General features: G+C 39.9%; 1 protein-coding gene across 2 annotated transcripts in view; it reads left to right on the forward strand.

Annotated features, from left to right (window-relative positions):
• The first annotated feature begins 2,193 nt into the window (after nt 1-2,193).
• Nucleotides 2,194-21,194, forward strand: part of socs6 (suppressor of cytokine signaling 6) — a 32,905-nt gene continuing 13,904 nt past the window's right edge. For both annotated transcript variants that reach the window (XM_008108729.3, XM_003219725.4), the window contains exon 1: nt 2,194-2,475. The gene's annotated coding sequence lies outside the window, so the exon portion shown is untranslated. The remainder of the gene's footprint in view (nt 2,476-21,194) is intronic.

Genomic DNA, 21,194 nt, shown 5'->3' on the forward strand with positions numbered 1-21,194 from the left:
ACTTCCTGGAAATGCTTGCACATCACAGAACAAATAGTGGAGTATTCACAGCTGGCGAATCTTATTGCTTTAGCTCTGATGTCTGTCTGTTATCACCCAGTGCAAATTATTTAGCAGTTGTCATATTTATAGGTGCAGCTCAGAACTTCTTCACATACCAACAAAACATTATACAAGATAGGACTGAGTTTTTGCTTACCATATTCCGCATGTGACTTCACTCATGTATAGAATCTAACTACTAGAGCCATGTGATGTTAAATGGACACTGCAAGAATGAGACATGAAGAGATTCCAGAGAAAATGGTCTTATGGGCTATGATGTACTAATAATAGTGTTTTATTCACAACTGTTACCACATATTAAGTCCCCTGGCATCTTGAGCTGGGGTTTCCTGAAACAAAATGGGGAGATGTATTACAAGTTATTGTTATTCATTACATATGCAAGCAAATGACATTACCTTAGCAATATAACAACAACAACAACAACTTTATTTTTATACCCCGCCTCTGTCTCCTCAAAGGGGACTCAGGGTGGCTTACATGGGACCAAGCCCGAATAAAAACAATAGCAATATAAAACACAACCATAGACAAGAGACATGCACAATTATAAAAATGTAAATATTAGCCAATAAAAACAAATGACAAGAACTAATAAAAACATGGATTAAAACAGAGAGGTTTTAAAAGGAGACTGGATAAGGTGCACCATATAAATATTGTAAACACGATATCTACCTCTTATGATCAACACAATATTTCCTCTTATGATCACCACAACATGGGTACTTGCTTGTCCACATCCATTCATGGCACTTTTTTCTTGACTTTTCACTTTCATCTCTTTGCTTATATTATCCTAGATCTGTGCATGCTACAATTATCCTCCTCTTCGTCCCAAACTCATAATTGCTGCCATTAAAGTAGTATTGACGTGTACTTGGCCATGCCCAACTGGATTATTGGGAGGTGGCCTAGCAATCAAGGCCGGTGTCACCATTTCTATAACCACACGAGAGTGAATGACTCAAGAAGCATTTGTTGTGACCAAGACTATCCAGGCTGGCATAGTATTGTATGGGTAAAAAACAAACACATATTTATTGCATTATGGTGCTGAAAGACAATTTCTTTAGTGAAGCAACATTAATTGAGTTGCTGTGAGTTTTCCAGGCTGTATGACCATGCTCCAGAAGCATTCTCTCCTGATTTCTCACCCACGTCTATGGCAGGCATCCTCAGAGGTTGTGAGGTCTGTTGGAAACTAGGCAAGTGGGGTTTATATATCTATGGAATGTCCAGGTTGGGAGAAAGAACTTTTTGTCTGTTGGAGGCAAGTGTGAATGTTGAAATTGTCCAGCTTGATTAGCACTGAGTAGCCTTGCAGCTTCAAAGCCTGGCTGTTTCCTGCCTGGGGGAATCCTTTGTTGGGAGGTGTTAACTGGCCCTGATTGTTTCTTGTCTGGAATTCTCCTGTCTTCTGAGTGTAGTTTTTAATTTACTGTCCTGATTTTAGAGTTTTTACAATACTGTTAGCCAGATTTTGATCATTTTCATGGTTTTTTCTTTTTTGTTGAAATTGTCCACATGCTCGTGGATTTCAATGGCTTCTCTGTCTAGTCTGACATGGTGGTTGTTAAGAGTGGCCCAGCATTTCTGTGTTCTCAAATAATATGCTATGTCCAGGTTGGTTCATCAAGTGCTCTTTATTTATTTTATCAATCTACATTTATTGATGTTGTTTAATGTGTTCTTATCGGTTTCCAGCAGACCCCTCAACCTCTGAGGATGCCTGCCACAGATGAGGGCGAAATATCAGGAGAGAATGCTTCAGGAACATTGCCATACAACCCGGAAAACTCACAACAACCCAGTGATTCCGGCCATGAAAGCCTGCAACAGCACATTGAATCCGGGGTCCCCAAACGAAGGCCTGTGGGACGGATGCAGCCCTCCAAGGCCATTTACCTGGCCTCTGTCCTAAACTTTAAACTTAAAAATAAATAAAAATAATACATTAAAAGTAAATAAAAATCACAGAGCCTGCTTTGAAAAGGCGGCAAATTCCCTTTTCACGATGGTGGTGCCAAGTCTCAAAGGGGACAAAAGGAGAGGGACAAAGGGGGCGAAGGGAGAAGGGAGGCTGAGAGAGAAAGAGAGAGAGAGCGAGCTTGGGTGTTGTGAGAGGAAGGCGAAGGAGGGAGGGAGCCGGTGTCGCCTCAGCCGGGGAACTGAAGCTTCCCTCATTTGAGATATACACATCCATGGATGTGGGCTGGCAGCGGCCTGGCTCCCCCCTTCGCGCCCCTTTGGGCTGAAGGAGGAGGCGGCGTTGAAGGAGGAGGAGGAAGCCGCGGCGGCCGACGCGAGAAGGGAGCCTGGCGGAGGCGGAGCCGGCGCTCTAGCCGGGCCGGCCTGGACTCCGCCGTCGCCACCGCTTTTCCCAGCATCAGCAGCCGCCGCTTTCCGGTAAGTCTCTTGAGGAGAGGGTGAGAAAGCGAGCGCTGGGAGTTGCGAGGCCTCTGAGGGGCAGCTAGGCCTCAAACCAGGGAAGGAAGAGCAAGGCCTCTCTCCCTTCCTCTCTGTGCGCCTGAGGGGAACCTTCCGGCCTGGCCTGCCTCAGCCGCGCTTCGCCCAAGCCTCGCTCTCGCTTTCCTCTTTTGTTCCGGATTTGGGGCCTCGTGGGGAAAGAAGGACTGGCCTCGGGAAAGGGTGCCCAGAGGGACCCTTCTCCTCGCTCTCTTCCTTGGTGGGATGGGACTCCCTCAACTACACTCGGCCCCTGATTTCCACCACCCAGGGCTTGAAAACAGCCCCCCCCCAAGCATGCCTTGATATTCCTTCGCTCTTTATCCACGGTGGGTCCTGAATCTCAACCCCAGTGGATAATGAGTGCCAGCCACAGGACTCCCAGCACCCTTCCACACAGCCCTATATTCCAGAACATCAAGGCAGAAAATCCCACATTATCTGAGTGTGGACTCAGCTAACCCAGTTCAAAGCAGATATTGTGGGGTTTTCTGCCTTGATATTCTGGGATATAGGGCTGTGTGGAAGGGCTCTCGTTCTATCCATCTATCTCTTTGGCCCCTTCCACATAGCTGAATAAAATCCCACATTATCTGCTTTGAACTGGGGGCCCTCCCAAACAGCCCAAAATATCAAGACAGGAAATCCCACAATATTTGCTTTGAACTGGATTATCTGAGTCCACATTGCCATATTGAGAGTGAAGGAGCCTGTTAATATATTCCAGCTCAAAGCAGATATTGTGGGATTTGCTGCCTTGATATTCTGTGTTATAGATCTGTGTGGAAGGACCCTTTGTTATATGGCAGTGTGGACTCAGATAATTCAATTCAAAGCAGATATTGAGGGATATCCTTCCTTGATATTCTGGTTTATATGGCTGTGTGGAAGGGCCTTGGGTTATAAGGCAGTGTGGACTCAGATAACCCAGTTCAAAGCCAATATTGTGGGATTTCCTGCCTCGATATTCTGGGTTATATGGCTGTGTGGAAGAGCCTGGATCCTATTCCCCTGTATAAAAGGTCTTTTTGGGGGGCGGGGGTGACTCTGGCTCATCAAGTTCTTCCTATTTTGATGCTCTCTCTTTTTCTAAATAGGATTTGCCTGTTTGTTTTGGGTTGGCCCTCCCTAATCTCGCCTCTTAGAGCCCTTCCACACAGCCACATAACCCAGAATATCTAGGCAGAAAAACCTATAATATCTGCTTTGAACTGGGTTATCTGAGTCCATACTGCCATATATTCCAGTTCAAAGCAGAAATATATGGGATTTTATTCAGCTGTATGGAAGCAGCCTCACACATTTAATGGCAAGGCTGAAATGCGGTACATTGTATTATGTTTTTTTAATCTACTGCTCTGTAGGTTTTTACTACTGTCTTTCAAGCAAGAGAAGAACCAGCATGCTTTTTAAAAATGGGTTGGGGGCACTTTAAATCTTTCTCTAGAAATCCTACTTTTTCCCTCCAGTTCCCAAAGCACCGAAGGCTAGATGTTTGATTTCCTCCTCTTAAGTTAGGCCTCCTCTTTTCACGACTGAACTGAGCCCTGTGATATTCGTGATGTAAACACTCATTAGCAGAACACATCATTCTGGCATCCATCTCCATCTTGAATAGTGACGCTGACTTGTCAGTTGAATAGCTTTGGTGGTTCCCAAAATCCAGCAGGTTAAGAACAAATCTATCAGGCCGTAAAGCCCTGTTTGTGTCAGAGATCAACATTTCACACAGTTTATTATGTTTTGTTTGTTTCAGAATTAACTTGGGGACCATACTGTCAAATTTGACCATCTCTTTAACAGAAATGTTTTGAACCAGGAGTGTTTGTGTTTTGTTTTGTCACAGATTTTGGAATACAGTATATTTGCAGATATGCAGACAATGATATACTGGTTGAGCATCCCTTTATCTAGTAATCCCAAACATTCCAAAATTGTCAACATGGGTTGCAGGGATTGTGAGCCTTCTGCATTGTGGTGTTGCAAACTTTGTTTTGTGCACAAAATGATTTAAAATATTGTATGAAATTATCTTCAGGCTATGTGTATAAGGTGCATATGAAGCATTAATGCATTCTATGTTTTAGACATGGATCCTGTTCTAAGATACCTCATTATGTGTTTATGTGAAAATACTAGTATTCACAATCTGGAAAAAAAATCCAAAATGTCCTGGGTTAGGGATGTTCAACTTGTATTTTGGAGATGGGACCCGTCTAAACACAAAATGCATTTATGTTCTATATATAGACCTAGCATGAAGTTAATTTTATACATAATTTAAAAATAATTTTGTGCATGAAATAAAGCTTATGCACATTAAACCACCAGAAAGCAAAACCGACATGTCACCCACACATTTGCAGTCTGCCCTCCACATTTGTAGGCATAGGACCCCCATGAAAACAAAAAACTAAAATAAAAAGATTGCTATTTTTTATCTGAGATAATACCTCTGTAGGAATTTTTGGGCCTATCAGCATAACTCTGTGGTCAATGTCTTCTGGAAGCTAACCATGGAATCGCATGAGGACTTAGAGATTCCTAAGGGGGTGTTCTATCTAGAAATCACCCAAGTCCTTAACATATCTGGGAGACATTCACCACAGAATTGAATTGGAAAACCTAGAGATTCATAGAAAGAACATTTTTAATCAAATCAGTGAATCGTGAAATCTAAGAAACATCAAAACTGCAAATGTGGAGTGATGGCTCTTATTTTGGATTCTCATATAAATGGTGCTCAACCTGTATTCCATGTGTGAACAGTAAATGAGTAGGGTACTTTGTTTCAAAATGGGTTCTCTCTTTATGTATTGTTGCCATTTGTAAATCTTAAATACACAGAAATAAAATGTCAGTAAATAGTTTATTAATTTTATGCAGATTCATAATATTTGTTTTATCTAAAGAATTCCTCTGGTATTGCTGTTGAGGCAAGTATGGAAAGAGTTTAATCTCATAAACAATCTCTAACATTTTCCAAACTGACACGATAGAAGTTTGTAACCTGCTACAGGTGGTATCTTGGTGCCTGTGTCAGAAGCAACTTGATCTAGGACAAGCACAGTATATATGGAAGTTCAGAAAACAATGAATTAGTAAACTGGGAGGATGTGATTCCCAATGGCTAACTATTGATGTTTTGAATCACTGGATAACTAAGTAATAGTTTTACAAAGGGATAATTATCCAACAATATGCTTAATCAATGTAGGCTTCTCTGTATATTTGTATTGAACCATCCTATAATTTACACCCATTTCTGTACAAGCACTTTGTCTCACTCACTCCACATAATTCTACCTTTGTATTATTGACATGCAATAAAAAGTAGTAGCCTTTTGTATATGTGACTTCTGTAGTTGCAGCATGATCTAGTCTTCCATACTTGTTGATCTTTATGCAGCCAGATTTTATAACTTCTTTCCTAATATTGTTGATGTATATTTCTGCTAATTTACTTAGAATACTTGTTGACTCTTTCCAATTGCAAATTTACAATCCATTCTAAACACAACTGACAATGACAAATTAAAAGTACTTGGAAATTGTGCCCCCCCAAAGGCTACATTTAATACTTCTACATAGTCAGTTAATTACAGACATTTAGTTTTATGTTCACTGTTGAATTCTGTTTCAATTAAAACCTTTAATTCAATTAAAACCAAAAGTTCACTATAACCCTAGATGAGTAAATTAATTGCTTGGGACATGAATTGGCTATCTCTTTTTGCATACAAAACAGAAGACTCATTTTCTAGTATTTAAAATTCAGTCTAATCTTACGTACATTCAGGTAGAATAAATTTTACAGACTCTAATGAGAACTGCTAAGGTGTATGCAGATATTGTTGTAGTTTTGGCTATGATATGTGTAAAGTACTTTATTAAGAGCAGAGCTCTATTCACGCATCTTTGAGAATGTGTATGCAAAGGATTGATCTGAAAATACACAAATAAGAGTTTATATTGTCTGCTTAATGAGAGTATCAAGAACAAATACAAAAATTAGTAATATTTTCATCTTAAACACTTAAATAATAATCACTATATGCCTTCTGATGGCAGTTTAGGAAAATTGTTTATTTGAAAGTATGCATAAGAAGAAAGCATTCAGTCACATTCGGTTAGTTTACCAAGTGCTCCAGTTTGAAGTACACTACACTACATTTACAGTAGCATCAAGCAATAAGATACCTTAAAGGAAAATGCGGCTGGTGTCATGTAAGTGAGTTCAGATGACAAGTTACATGCTCTTCTTTTTGACAGAATATAATGGAGCTATCAAAAGAAGTCTCATTGAGCTTTTGAAATGGAATATTCATTAACCATGTTTAAATAAGGCAGCTATGTCATTCATGTATTGCGTGCCTCTGATCTTCCAGCAGGTAAACATTATGAAGTTGCACATATTTTACTTCTTTCAAGTCACAAGATGAACATTCTTGTGAAAGTGTTTTAATAGGTAAAATGGCTGATAACAGAGGCAATTTTCAGGCTGTAGAGGCCTTGTTAGGAAATAAATTAATTAATGAGAGGCATCTACACTGTAGAATTAATACAGTTTGCATCACTTTAACACAGTGTTTGGAATCATGGGAATTGTAGCTTTACAAAGCCTTTATCCTCCATTATCAAAGAGTGCAGGTACCTCACTAAACTACAATCTCTGTGATTGTATACCATTGATCTTTGGTAGTTAAAAAAACCCATGAAACAACAATACAATATATAAAACGGAAAACAATTTTAACCAACATAAATCTACCAGTCTTTCAATGGGAAGTATGGGCCTGCTTTTGGCTGATGAGAGAGTCAAGTTAATTAGAGTTGTTGTTGTTGTTGTTGTTGTTGTATGCCTTCAAGTCTTTTCAGACAGTGGCATATGCTGCCTGAGAGTCTAGTGGAGTCTCCTTCTCTGGAGGTTTTTCAGCAGAGGTGACATGGCCATCTGTTGGAAGGACTTTGATTGTGGTCAAGAAATGGGAGGGAGAAGCAAGCTAGGAAGGGAGGCCTGGAGAGAAAGGGCCGGTGGAAATTTGAACAGCGGCCACAATGTGCCCCCAGGCCAGACTTTAGACAAGACATGCCTGTCCTACGGTGTATTATGAAAGAGAGGTCTGCCAAAACATCTTGTGCTCTATTTTGAGGAAAGGGAATTAATGTGCAAAGCTTGATTTCTTACTTTTGGTTGCTAAAGCATTGATCAGTCACAACTTAAATGTATGCACTAACCCCAATAGTGTTTGCAGTGATATGAAAGAACTGCCTTTGGATTTTGTTCTGTGATGGTTAATTAGTTACCACTGTGCTGCATCTACTATATAATCAACATGAATGTGTTCACTGGTCTGTGAAAAAAACTATGCTGGAGTAGTTTTTAGTTCTGACTCGCCAGTCAAAAAGGATAACAGAGAATTTGAAATCCAGAATAATGTATGTTTATTATTATTCCTAAACCTGGTGCCTTCCAGAAGCTTTGTTGTACAGATGCCATCATCCCTGATCTTTGATCATGCTGCCTGGGGATGGTGGGAATTATAGTCCAAAACATCAAAAGGGTACCACTTTGTGGGATCCTGGATTAGTGATTTAAAAGAAGCTGGAGGCAATACTTCATTCTAGAAATACAAATTTATTTATAAACTGCATGGAGCCCCGGTGGCAAAGTGCATTAAAGCGCTGAGCTGCTGAATTTGCAGACTGAAAGGTGCCAGGTTCAAATCCCGGGAGCGGCTTGAGCGCCCGCTGTTAGCTCCGGCTCCTGCCAACCTAGCAGTTCGAAAACATGCAAATGTGAGTAGATCAATAGGTACCGCTCCAGCGGGAAGGTAATGGCGCTCCATGCAGTCATGCCAGCCACATGACCTTGGAGGTGTCTATGGACAACGCCAGCTTTTCGGCTTAGAAATGGAAATGAGCACCAACCCCCAGAGTCAGACATGACTAGACTTAACATCAGGGGAAACCTTTACCTTTTTTACCTTATAAACCAAAACTGTATTTATTTATAAACCAACATTCATTAATGCTTATATATGTAAAATGTAGGTAGGGCTGTTGCCTCTATTTACAGTAGGGGCACACAATCAGTTGGGAGATCTAGACTAGACACTGCAGGAAAGAAATAGCCAATAAAATATGAATTTAAAGAAGTTAAAAGCAAGCAATGTTTATAGGAGAATGTTACTAGCCTTTACCATCCTAAGACAATACTAGAATGTTTAAATTCATAATTTTTGTATTATAATCCCTTTGCTGAATAGTTTGTGAAATTTAATCTCTTCACCTTCTCAGAGATAGTGAGCTTTAGGTTAAAATAAATTAAAATGGGCTAGAAGGACCAATCTCTTTGTCAAAAAGCCTTCTCCATAACTCTTCTAAATATATATCTCCAACTGTCTACAGATAGAGGCTTGTTAGTAGAGTTAGCCCTCCACATTCCCTGGCATTAAGGGTGCAGGACCTCTATGAAAGTAGAAAAAAGGCAGATGAGAAACTTTTTTTTGTATTACCAGTGAGAACACCTTTCTACGAATCTCTAGATCCTCTGGTGGAAGTTGACCATAGAATTGCACCGGTGACAACATTCCTAAAGTCAAATTCATATATGTGGAGTGATGACTGAATACACTATTGGTGGCACATCTTTATACTAACACACATATAAATGCATATGTAAGTTGGTATCATATAATTTTTCATCCCCCTTTCCCTTCCTATCTCCCATCCCAGCATTAACAACATCTTCAAAGCTATTATTCATTTGTACCTGCTAAATGAGGTAACGATATATAGCTAGCTACTTGAAAAAAGATCTTTTCATTGATAGTGCCTTGGTCATAGAATGCCTTCTATAGAAAAGCTCCCTGGCATCCATGTTGTGATTCTTTCCCTAGTGAGTTACGTTTTTTTTAATTATTCTAGTACTTGAATCTTATTTTTTTTAATTAATCAGGATAGTTAACAATTGTAGAAATGTGACTATTCCTGGACTTCTTTAGCTATTCCTTTACAGAGCTACCTACACGATTCTAACATTTCATTCACCTACTTGGTAACTCTTGTTTAATATTAATTGAGAAGATCTTCTCTTTTATTATACTGATGCCATTTTTTCTACCTATTTCAGACTACGTGGCTCACATGCCTGTACAGCTAGTATTTTTGCAATGCAAGTGATTCATGTCCTAATGTTGTGAAGTTTAAAAATACATAGCTATGGTTTGTGTTCAGTGGAGTTTATATTTTGGTGTTTAAAGAGTTCAGCTTTAGAAATCTGGCTCTTTATAGCTAGCTAAAAACTATTTTAGAAGCTAAATAATGGACAATACGTGGTTTTACAAATGTTTTAAGATAGCACTTTCCATCAGCCCTAGACGGCATAGCCAGTGGATAGGGACCATGGGCACTGTAACCTAAAAAAAATCTGAAGAGCTTTGACTCCCCCCATTTTGTTCTAGAAACTGGAACCTAGTTGTATTTAGACTCATAAAATTACTATCCTGTACATTCTTTTGCTGGCCTGCTAAAATATTAGTAGCCTCTATTTTCATAAATCAAAGAAGAACCTCTCCTTATCAGCCATTATGGAAACTTCAACAAAACAAGCTGGTGAAGGAGGTTTGCAATTGCATGCTAGGTTTATCTCTCTTTTTGGCCAGCCCAGAAAACAAATACACTGATGAGCCCAGAGATAACCATCATCTACCTGCTCAGTTCCTTGCCTGCATTTTCCTTGTCACCCATGGCTACGAGGAAAGTTGTCAAACACAATATTGGCAGTGTAATATGTTCCCAGCAACTAATCTGCATCAGAACATGGTTTTCCTTACGGTACCTTTTTGGGGCTCTTGATACAGTAATCTAGTTTTAAGGTTATGTAGGCATTCTGTATTCACACCATGGGCTTTGCAGTGAACATGCCCAATTTATATGGTTTGAGAAAACCAGCTTTTAATATGGAATTTTTACATGAAACAGAGTTTTTGTTCATTGAACTACCGTGTTTCCCCAAAAATAAGACATCCCCATAAAATAAGACCTAGCAGAGATTTTGGTGACTGGCCAAATATAAGACATCCCCAAAAGTAAGACGTAGCAGGAGGGAGCCGCCACCAAGGAAGGTGCATTGAGGCTGTTAGGAATTGTGGGAGTAGAAGTCAAAAACACCTGGAGCGGTCATGCCCATTTTTACCTCAGATTAGAGCCTTGGCCTTGGCAACAAAAAGAAACCACTTGTGAAGGCGGAGGAGGCAAGGGCATGCCTGCTCGCTCGCTCGCTCGCCTCAGGAAGCAGACGCCGCTACCACCAGCCTAGGCCCCCACCAGGAACGCGTGCGCCCTTGGGACCATAGAGTGCCCTGGAGGCCTGGCTAGAGCGTGCAAGCCCGCCCGCGAACTGGCGCCATTGTAACCACAGAGCCCTCTCCCCTTCCCTTCCCTTTCGCTTGCACCCTCTAGCCTGGGCCGGCCACCAAGGGGCTCAAAGGCGGAGAAAGACCCGACCATCCGGCCCCTTCCCTCCCTCCCCCGGTTCCCGAGAGACCCAGCCCCGCACACTAAACTCGCCCTTGCCAGATTTCTCCCAAGTCTTTATACCCTTGGCAGGGAGTGCTGTTCCCATTGCCGCTGCCATTTTTCCCATCAGGCACTGGAAGTACCTGGATGTACTAATGGCAGGCAGGCAGACAAGCAAGCAAGAAGGGGCCCACCGTGCCTTCCTCGATGGAGGCGCCTTGCTTGCTTGCTTGCCTGCCTGCCACTTGTACATCCGGGCACTCCCAGCACCAGACGGTGAAGATGGCAGCAGCACCGGGGACGTTGCTTTCTGCCGAGTGGATAAAGACTTGGGAGAAATCTGGCAAGGACAAGTTGAGTGTGTGGAGCTGGGCCTCCCGGGGAGCAAGGGAGGGAGGGAAGGGGCCGGATGGTCGGGTCTTTCTCCGCCTTTGAGCCCCTCGGTGGCAGGGATGCCGTGGGTTGGGCTTCTCTCTTGTTCCAGGCCTCAGCCCCATCTCCCCCACCAGTCTCTGGAGTCTCTTGTCTGCTTCAAACTGGATTATCTGGCAGTGTAGACTCATACCATCCAGGCAAAGCAGATTATCTGGAGTCAGAAACCTGGATTCTGTAACAGTTTAGACCAGGCCTGGGCCAACTTCGGCCCTCCAGGGGATTTGAACTCTAACTCTCACAACTCCTAACAGCTGGTAGCCTGTTAGGAATTGTGGGAGTTGAAGTCCAAAACACCTGGAGGGCTGAAGTTGGCCCAGGCCTGGTTTAGACTCATATTATCCACTTCAAAGCAGATAATCTAGATCCAGAAACCTGGATTCTATGACAGTTTAGATTCCAAACATCCACTTCAAAGCAGATATCATATCATCTGCAACAAAACAGATAACCTGGATTCAGAGACTTGTTTTCTATGACAGTTTAGACTCATATCATCTGCTTCAAAGCAGAATAATCTGGATTAAGAAACCTGGATTTTGTGACAGTTTAGACTCATATCATCCACTTCAAAGCAAATATCACCCTCCGCTTCAAAGCAGATAATCTGGATTCAGAAACCTGGTTTCTGTGACAGTTTAGACTCATATCACTCACTTTGAAACAGATAATCTGGATTCAGAAACCTGGGTTCTATGACACTTTAGACTCATATCGTCCACTTCAAAGCAGATATATGGTTATGTTGTTTTGTGATGACAACTCTGTACAGTATATAATAAATGTTCTAATGTGAATTATTCTTCATTAAAAAATAAGACAACCCCTGAAAATAAGACCTAGTACATCTTTGGGAGCAAAGATTAATATTAGACACTGTCTTATTTTTGGGGAAACAGGGTATCATACAACATATAAGAAAGGTATCACTTTTCCGGCCACCCATGTAGACAGTTTTGTATTTTGCAATATTTTGGATATGGAAATTTCAGTTAAGGGATCTTAATCTGTATGCTGACCCAAATGTATTTTGGCTTGCATTAGGCTGCAGTTTTGGCCTAAAGATTCTATTCTGGAGCCAACTGTCTCAGCTGCATTGTCAAATCTTTCACATGGTTACAAAATTTGTACATTAATAAAGCAAAATATTTTTTAAAAAATCTCTGCTCATTAAAAACAACGAAGTTTGAAAACATGGCATTAAAACCTTCCTTTTCTTTTGGAAGGGTGATTAATGCACTAGTGTTAACATTGTTTTCTTCTCTCTTACCTTATAGTATATTACTTCCTTTTCTTCCTTTCCCAAAGCAAAAAAGTTGCAGTGTTTTGTTGCACAATTTGCAGATTCTGTTAGCAAGTCTATTTATTATGCAGCGTGTTAAAGAATTGCAAAGTTTTTACTCATGGGGAGCTTGTTTCAAATACCTTTGTATTTCTTGCAGTGTGAACTTTGCTATGCAAATTGCTTAGTTAGATTTAATATTTAAAGATCAGTTAGAAATAATTTCTCTAGTATTTAAAGCAGTTGTTGGTTTGATTTTTACAGCACCATTTTTGGTTAATTTTCTATTTTCATGGGTTTACCTTTGAAATTATTTGAAGGTTCCATGGACTAAGCACAGTTACTCAGTGAGCATCCCTGGCTTCATTGGGATTAGAGTCCCTGAAGTTTTGCTAACTTACTTTAGAGATATAGATATTTCTCTGTTCCCATGCATCCTTTGGCTCATTTTTGTTTATTTAAAATATTTGTAGACTACTAAAGTAGATCTCAAAATGGTTTACAAACAAATAAAATGCATATCACAATGAATGCAAATGAATCATTAAAGCTACTGATACTTAAAATTGGTTGAGCCAATATTTGGAGACATAAAAATGCCAGAGAAAATAAATGTTTTGAGTAAGTCCCAAAATCATATGACCATTTCTGCTGTCCATCTAATAGAGCAAAATAGACCTTACAGAAAAGAGCTATCTGCACATTGCCACTAGATATCTTTCTTCATGTTTGGGCTCAAACTAAAAATCATATTCTGACAATTTTAGTGATCTGTCTTTACAGGAAACAATGCCTTTTGGGTTGTCTGGTCTCATCTTATGCAGGACATGGTACATTAATAACAGAACTTTGATCTTGGCTTTGTAGCTAATAGGCATCTTGTTCAGTTCTTTCAGTATATTTCTGCACTGCCATGTGTCTCACTGAACACTTTTGCTGCTGTCCATGGAAATTCGTTTCTGAGACATCCTCCTGTAGATGTCAAAAAGTGGATAACCACGTCTTATATTATTAAAACAGCACTGACATGCCTGCAGACATTTCAGTATATCCATGTTCATGTTGCCATCATTTATCTGATCCAGAGACTGCTGATCCAGAGGGTCTACTGTTTAATTGCTACAACAAGAGATGCAAAGGAAATTGTTTTGGTGTTTGGGGCTTTTTAAAAAGGATATACCCCGTTGAAACTTGGTAAAAATGAATACACTTGATAATTGAAAATCCATGCATTTCAAAGATTACAGCAGGTTCTATGAAAAAAATGTGTTCAACATCCACAATTTAAAAAAAATATGAAGGAAAATTGTGAGATTCTAAAATACATATACCCTATATAAATGTATACATCTAGAAAGTTCTGTCCAAAAATCAACCCCAGAAAACACAACCTATCCACAAGTCATTGTAAGTAATGTCCCTTAACTCTGATTTTAAAAGGGAACCAGCCCCTTCTCTGGGTAGAGTGGTGAAAAGCAAGAGTTTAGTTCATCCCAGGAGAACCTAAAAGGAGTATCAACCTCCCCTACCCCCTCTGCCGTCGTGCCACTTTTGGTCTTTTTGAATGCCTCGGTGGGGAAATGGTGGTGGCAGCCAGAGGAAGCTGACGTCCCTGAGGTGGCATTGGTTTTTTTTCCTTCCTGTGGAATAACTTGACTTATGTATGGGTCATATAAAAATACATTTTGCCTCAAAATCTGCCCTTAAGTTATACATGAGGTTAACTTATACATGATTATATATGGTATGTCTTAATAAATGGATGCATGGGTCAGTGATGAGGGTTTTCTGGGAGTGTTTGAACTAGACAATGTAGTTTCCTTAGGGGGTGATCTGCTTTAGCAGATTTTTTTGGCTTACATTTACTAAGCCAAATTTATAAAGTGTACCACCAGCTCATAAGCATTTGAACAGAAATACTTGTTTAGAAAACCCCTATGCACTTAATATCGTATTTTTATTAGCATAATTGGGGGATGCCTGAATCGACAGTAATATGTGTGAAAAAGACCTTGGAGTCCTCGTGGACAACAAGTTAAACATGAGCCAACAATGTGATGCAGCAGCTAAAAAAGCCAATGGGGTTTTCACCTGCATCAATAGGTATATAGCGTCTAGATCCAGGGAAGCCATGCTACCTCTCTATTCTGCCTTGATCAGACCACACCTGGAATACTGTGTCCAATTCTGGGCACCACAGTTGAAGGGAGATGTTGACAAGCTGGAATGTGTCCAGAGGAGGGCAGCTAAAATGATCAAGGGTATGGAGAACAAGCCCTATGAGGAGCGGTTTAAAGAGCTGGGCATGTTTAGCCTGCAGAAGAGAAGGCTGAGAGGAAACACAATAGCCATGTATAAATATGTGAGGGGAAGTCATAGGGAGGAGGGAGCAAGCTTGTTTTCTGTTGCCCTGGAGACTAGGACGCGGAACAATGGCTTTAAACTACAGGAAAGGAGATTCCACCTGAACATCAGGAAGAACTTCCTCACTGTGAGAGCTGTTCGGCAGTGGAACTTTCTGCCCCGGGGTGCAGTGGAGCCTCCTTCTTTGGAGGCTTTTAAGCAGAGGCTGGATGGCCATCTGTCGGGGGTGTTTTGAATGCGATTTCCTGCTTCTTGGCAGGGAGTTGGACTGGATGGTCCATGAGGTCTCTTCCAACTATTATTCTATGATTCTATGATAATTGCCTTTAAATTTTGCAATGTGTATTGTTTCTACATTGTTTGGTTAAAACAAAGGGGGAAAGACACTGAAAACTGTTGACAGAGTACTTTTAGCAAAGCCCATGATATATAATGATTATCCACTCATCTGTTTCAACCGGAGTTTAACTGTGTTTAGTTGAGGTCATGAGGTACCACCAATTCCATTGTCATTTCTGTAATATCACTTACCGATAGGTTACTTAGTGCAATTGTAGAGTGAGGCAAATCTGATTCAGCTTCTGTGGGTAAGGAATACTTCCCACAATTCAATATCTTCACTAGTTGCACTTACAAATGAATTTTATGAATTTAATATTTTTAAGATGAAAAAAAGCGTTGAAAATTAAACACGGGAAAGATGTTCACCTCACATCACGAGTAGAAGAATACATATGTCTTAAAATGTTCACATTTGAAAAAAAGAAAAATGTGTACAAATATGTGAATAGGGTGGTAGGGAAATAAACTTGGTAGTGAAAAATGGGAGCCTTGATAAGGCCTATATTGAGAATCATGTCTCTTCCTAAGTCCTGCTTCAAACTGCAGTCTTTCTGAAATGTTACGCCAGGTTGAGTGCGTTGAAGTAATCAAATCTTCAATGTAGTTAAGTGGCCTAGCAAAAAGAGAAATTGACATATGAACCAGTTAGTAAAAGGATATTCTAACAACGCAGGCTATGTGAAACTCTAAGGGGTGATGGCTTCAGGAACTGCCTAAATAACATCTGTTATTTCAGAAAAACTAACATTTTCTTTTTGGAGAAGCAGAACTCACCCAGAGAGTCTCCATCTTATTAGGATTCATCCTTATTGGCTGCCACAATATCCCTCACTTAAGTCATGTACTGGTTGAGATCATGTGCTGCATTTTTTGATTTAGATATAAATCTAATATGTTGGAAACCTGGTGCCAATATTGCACTCCTGATCTCTTAGTGACCACCCCCAGTGGATTCATATACAGTAGAGTCTCGCTTATCCAACGTAAACGGGCTGGCAGAATGTTGGATAAGCGAATATGTTGGATAATAAGGAGAGATTAAGGAAAAGCCTATTAAACATGAAATTAGGTTATGATTTTACAAATTAAGCACCAAAACATCATGTTATACAACAAATTTGACAGAAAAAGTAGTTCAATACACAGTAATGCTATATAGTAATTACTGTATTTACGAATTTAGCACCAAAATATCATGATGTATTGAAAACATTGACTACAAAAATACGTTGGATAATGCAGAATGTTGGATAAGTGAATCTCTACTGTATATTGAATAGCATTGGGAGCAGGATGGCATGCCACAGGATAACTGCTAAAATTCGAGATCAAGCCACCCAATCCAAGTCTCTGAAATTGTGACTGCATGTAGGAGTGGAACCACTATAAAGCAAAGTCTCCCAATAGAGATTGTCAAATAAGTGAATGTGGTGAAAGGTAACAAAGCATCTAAAACACTGTATAATTTAAATAATGCACATGAAAATATGCAGATATTTTGTGTGGACTTAACAAGATTTCAACTGCTAGAATGAAGTAGAAAAATGGGTCTTTGATAGGAAATCTAGCTTGATAGAGTCTCCTATCCCTAATATAGAAAGCAGCATCATAAGTATTAAGCTCGAACTAAATTGTATGTTCCTTCGAATTTTTTATCACTCTTTTTCTGTAGTCACATTAATTATTTTTTTAGGCAAGTACTTCCTGATTTAGAGCAAAATTCTATAGACCAATTCCTCATTTGTTCTTAATGGGGAAGGATGGGGTTTTACTTGTCACAATTTCAAGTTTCGCATTTAGTTTGGTGCAGATAGATTTTATGTACTAGGTTTTTTAGGGGCAACTCAGTACCCTTTTCGGTGCTTTTTGGGTTCAACCACATGAGCTGTGTTTCCTAGGAATGGTTATTCCAGGTCATATAGAATGGTTTCTGCAGAAGTATCATTTCTTTTATTACTGTATTGGCATCTTTTCCTTCAGAAACTGCATATGCATACAGTATATGTTTCCCAAGGTGTTCTTCATGTCTGGACAGACATTTTAATATACTAGTCATCATTTTGGAATTGTTGCTTTCTTCATATAAATTGGGATGGAAATCATGTGGTTGCAGCTGCTGGGAGGAGTTCAGCCAACATAGCCAATGGTGGAAATTCAGCAACATCTGGAAGTTGCATGATTCATGCTGCTGATATAAATTCTGGATTGCCCTTCTCTGAATAATTTTATATTTTAGCACTTTTAAAAAAGTATAAAGTTACACACGTCAAACCCATTGGCCATATTGCCCCATTGACTGAAAATGTTTGCATGCATGAAAATGGATGTGGCTCCTGTATGAGAAGCACTGGTGTTTTAGATAATTGTAACATTTTGTACCCTTAGTTTTGACAATAAGCTTCACACTGTTGAGATTTTGCTTCGGTTTGCTAAAATATACAGTGCCTTGCAGCAGCATTCACTCTTGTTCATCACAATTTATTGTTTTACAAGTTGGAATTCATATGGATTTCATTGGCATAGTTAAATGCTTGGCTGTTGTGAGCTCTCTGCATCTGCATAACACCCTTGCCAAGATGCAGGTATACAGTTGGCCTCCCACATTTGCGGAGCCCAAGACTCTCACAAAAGTAGAAGAATCATGACTATCACAAGCCACCCTCAAACATGCATTCTGTAGATCCCTTTTCCACCAACAGCCCTAACTGTTCCTAACTGTTGCTCCCTTTCCCATCACAAAACCGGCTTAAAGAGCTGGGCATGTTTAGCCTGCAGAAGAGAAGGCTGAGAGGAGACATGATAGCCATGTACAAATACGTGAAGAGAAGTCATAGGGAGGAGGGAGCAAGCTTGTTTTCTGCTGCCCTGCAGACTAGGACACGGAACAATGGCTTCAAACTACAGGAAAGGAGATTCCACCTGAACATCAGGAAGAACTTCCTCACTGTGAGAGCTGTTCGGCAGTGGAACTTTCTGCCCCGGGGTGCAGTGGAGCCTCCTTCTTTGGAGGCTTTTAAGCAGAGGCTGGATGGCCATCTGTCGGGGGTGCTTTGAATGCGATTTCCTGCTTCTTAGCAGGGGGTTGGACTGGATGGCCCATGTGGTCTCTTCCAACTCTACTATTCTATGATTCTATGATAGATTTTAAATCCCCATCCTGGAGATCCAACTTCTCATCTTATACCTCCTACTGCCAAGAGCTTTGACTGCACATCTTTTTCAGAACAAGTCCTGCAGTTTATACAAGGTTGGATGACACAAGGCTTGATAAGTCCTACCATCCATACTCCTTCAGTGGGTTATGCAAAGCTTCTGCATAATCCCAGTTTTTGTTTTTCATTTGTTTAAGCATGGAAGAAAACTGAAAACTAGATCCAAGTCATAGCCTTTGAAAGGGAGATCCATCTATCAAGAAGAGTGTTTATGTAAATGATTCTTTGATCACAATCTGAATTACCATCAGTTATTTGGATCTGCTTTATTTTGTTTTTAATTTGCAAAGAATTATCAATTTGACTGTGCCTGCATACAGTAGTTCAGAAGAGAATACCAACCTTTTATCCGGTGGCCTAGGGGCTAAAGCCTTGTGACTTGAAGGTTGGGTTGCTGACCTGAAGGCTGCCAGGTTCGAATCCCACCCGGGGAGAGCGCGGATGAGCTCCCTCTATCACCTCCAGCTCCATGCGGGGACATGAGAGAAGCCTCCCACAAGGATGGTAAAACATCAAAAAAAAAAACCCAAAAAAAACCATTCGGGCGTCCCCCGGGCAATGTCCTTGCAGACGGCCAATTCTCTCACTCCAGAAGCAACTCCGGTTGCTCCTAACACGAAAAAAACCCTTTTATTTTGAAAATGATATGGTAATAGAATATTTGATAATTAAATGCAGATAGTATAGTTCTTTACTAGTGTAATTCTTGCTTCAACTGTGTAAGTTTTTATATTGAGAACTGAATTCTGTGTTATAGACAAGGTCATACTTGTATTTAGACACACCCAGCCTGTATGGAAAAACAAATTGGAATGGATTTGGATCAGAAAACTGGTTTTTCAGATAGTATTTTTTAAGACCTGGGTTAACTTAATATCCCTTATCAAGGGATATATGCTTAAACTTTTTTCACACACGACCAGTTTTGTTTGTTTGCCTGACATCTTTATGCTGGTTTGCAAAAACGAATCTTGCAGATTTTGTAAAAGTAGTTACTAGTTGTGCTGACAGAGCATTGTTATTGATAGGCAAATGAGAGTAATGTTGCTAATTTTGCACTTTATCCTAGGTATATTAAAACCTGGTATCTGTGCATGAACTGTTAAATTGTGAGATGACTGAAACGACTTGGAAATTTCAGTTCACTTTAAAAGATGGCATAAGATTTGCTCTTTTCTACATTCATTTTACATTTCTTGTGATTTCTCCTGCCTCTTTATCATATTTATGTTTTATGTTTTAAAAGTATATTTCACTATTACATTTTGATTTTATTTTTCTTTCAACAGGTTGCTGTTATTCAGCAATCCAGTTAAATCAGCTCAGATAATGGTGACTAGTCTAATGCCATGTGACATTTGCTGAGCTTCATAACTGAATGAGAATTGAGCCTATATCCCTCCATGGCAAATCCAGCATTTTAGCCACTATGTCACGTGGAATCTCTCTGATTCTATATTAATCAGAGATGGGAAAGTAGATTGAAATAATCTAGTAGCATAATTTTTTTTTTCGTGTCAGGAGCAACCAGGTTGCTTCTGGAGTGAGAGAATTGGCCGTCTGCAAGGACGTTGCCCAGGGGACGCCCGGATGTTTTTGATGTTTTTACCATCCTTGTGGGAGGCTTCTCTCATGTCCCCGCATGGAGCTGGAGCTGATAGAAGGAGCTCATCCACACTCTCCCCAGGTGGGATTCGAACCTGGCAGCTTTCAGGTCAGCAACCCAACCTTCAAGTCACTTAGTCCACTACGCCATCTGGGGGCTCCAGTAGCATAATTAGGAAAATGGATAAATGTATTTTTGGTTATATATTAGGAAGTTTCAATTTAGACTTTTTCTCTTTAAATGCTCGGCACATAAAATATTTAGTTGAATATAATGGAAAGGAAGGGGTAAATGCTGTATTACTTTCATGAGTAACACAGCAAGCCAGCATGATTTGGATTCTGCAAGGGGAAGAACTATAGGAAACAGTTAATGAATTGACAGATGAAGAAAAGATAACAAGCAAGAGCAGTCCCTTTTAATTTGGAGAAGATAAGTTTTTTTTAAGTATCTACTTTTGACTGTGAACTTTGCAGCATGCATCAATGACATTTTTGGGTACAATATCCACTGAGAGATCTAATACCCCCTGTAGATACCAAAATTCATGGATGCTCATGCCCTGTTATATACAGTGTAGCAAAATAGTGTTTCTGGTATAAAAATAGCAAAATCAAGATTTCTTTTTGGATTTTTTTCTTTAAAATACAGGTTGAGTATTCTTTATCTGGAATTCCAGAGTACTCCAAACAGCAAAACTGACCACATGAGCAGAAGAGATATTGACCCTTTCTTATTTATTTCTGGTTTATTGCAACAGAAACTTCATTCTATGTGCAAAATTATTTAAAATATTGTATAAATTACCTTCAATATATTTTTATGAGGCGTACATGAAACATAAGTAAATACCATGTTTGGACTTATCCCCCATCTCCCAAGAGAGGTGCAAACACAG

This window comes from Anolis carolinensis, chromosome 4 (genome assembly GCF_035594765.1).
Source record: "Anolis carolinensis isolate JA03-04 chromosome 4, rAnoCar3.1.pri, whole genome shotgun sequence".
NCBI classification, from domain to species: domain Eukaryota; kingdom Metazoa; phylum Chordata; class Lepidosauria; order Squamata; family Dactyloidae; genus Anolis; species Anolis carolinensis.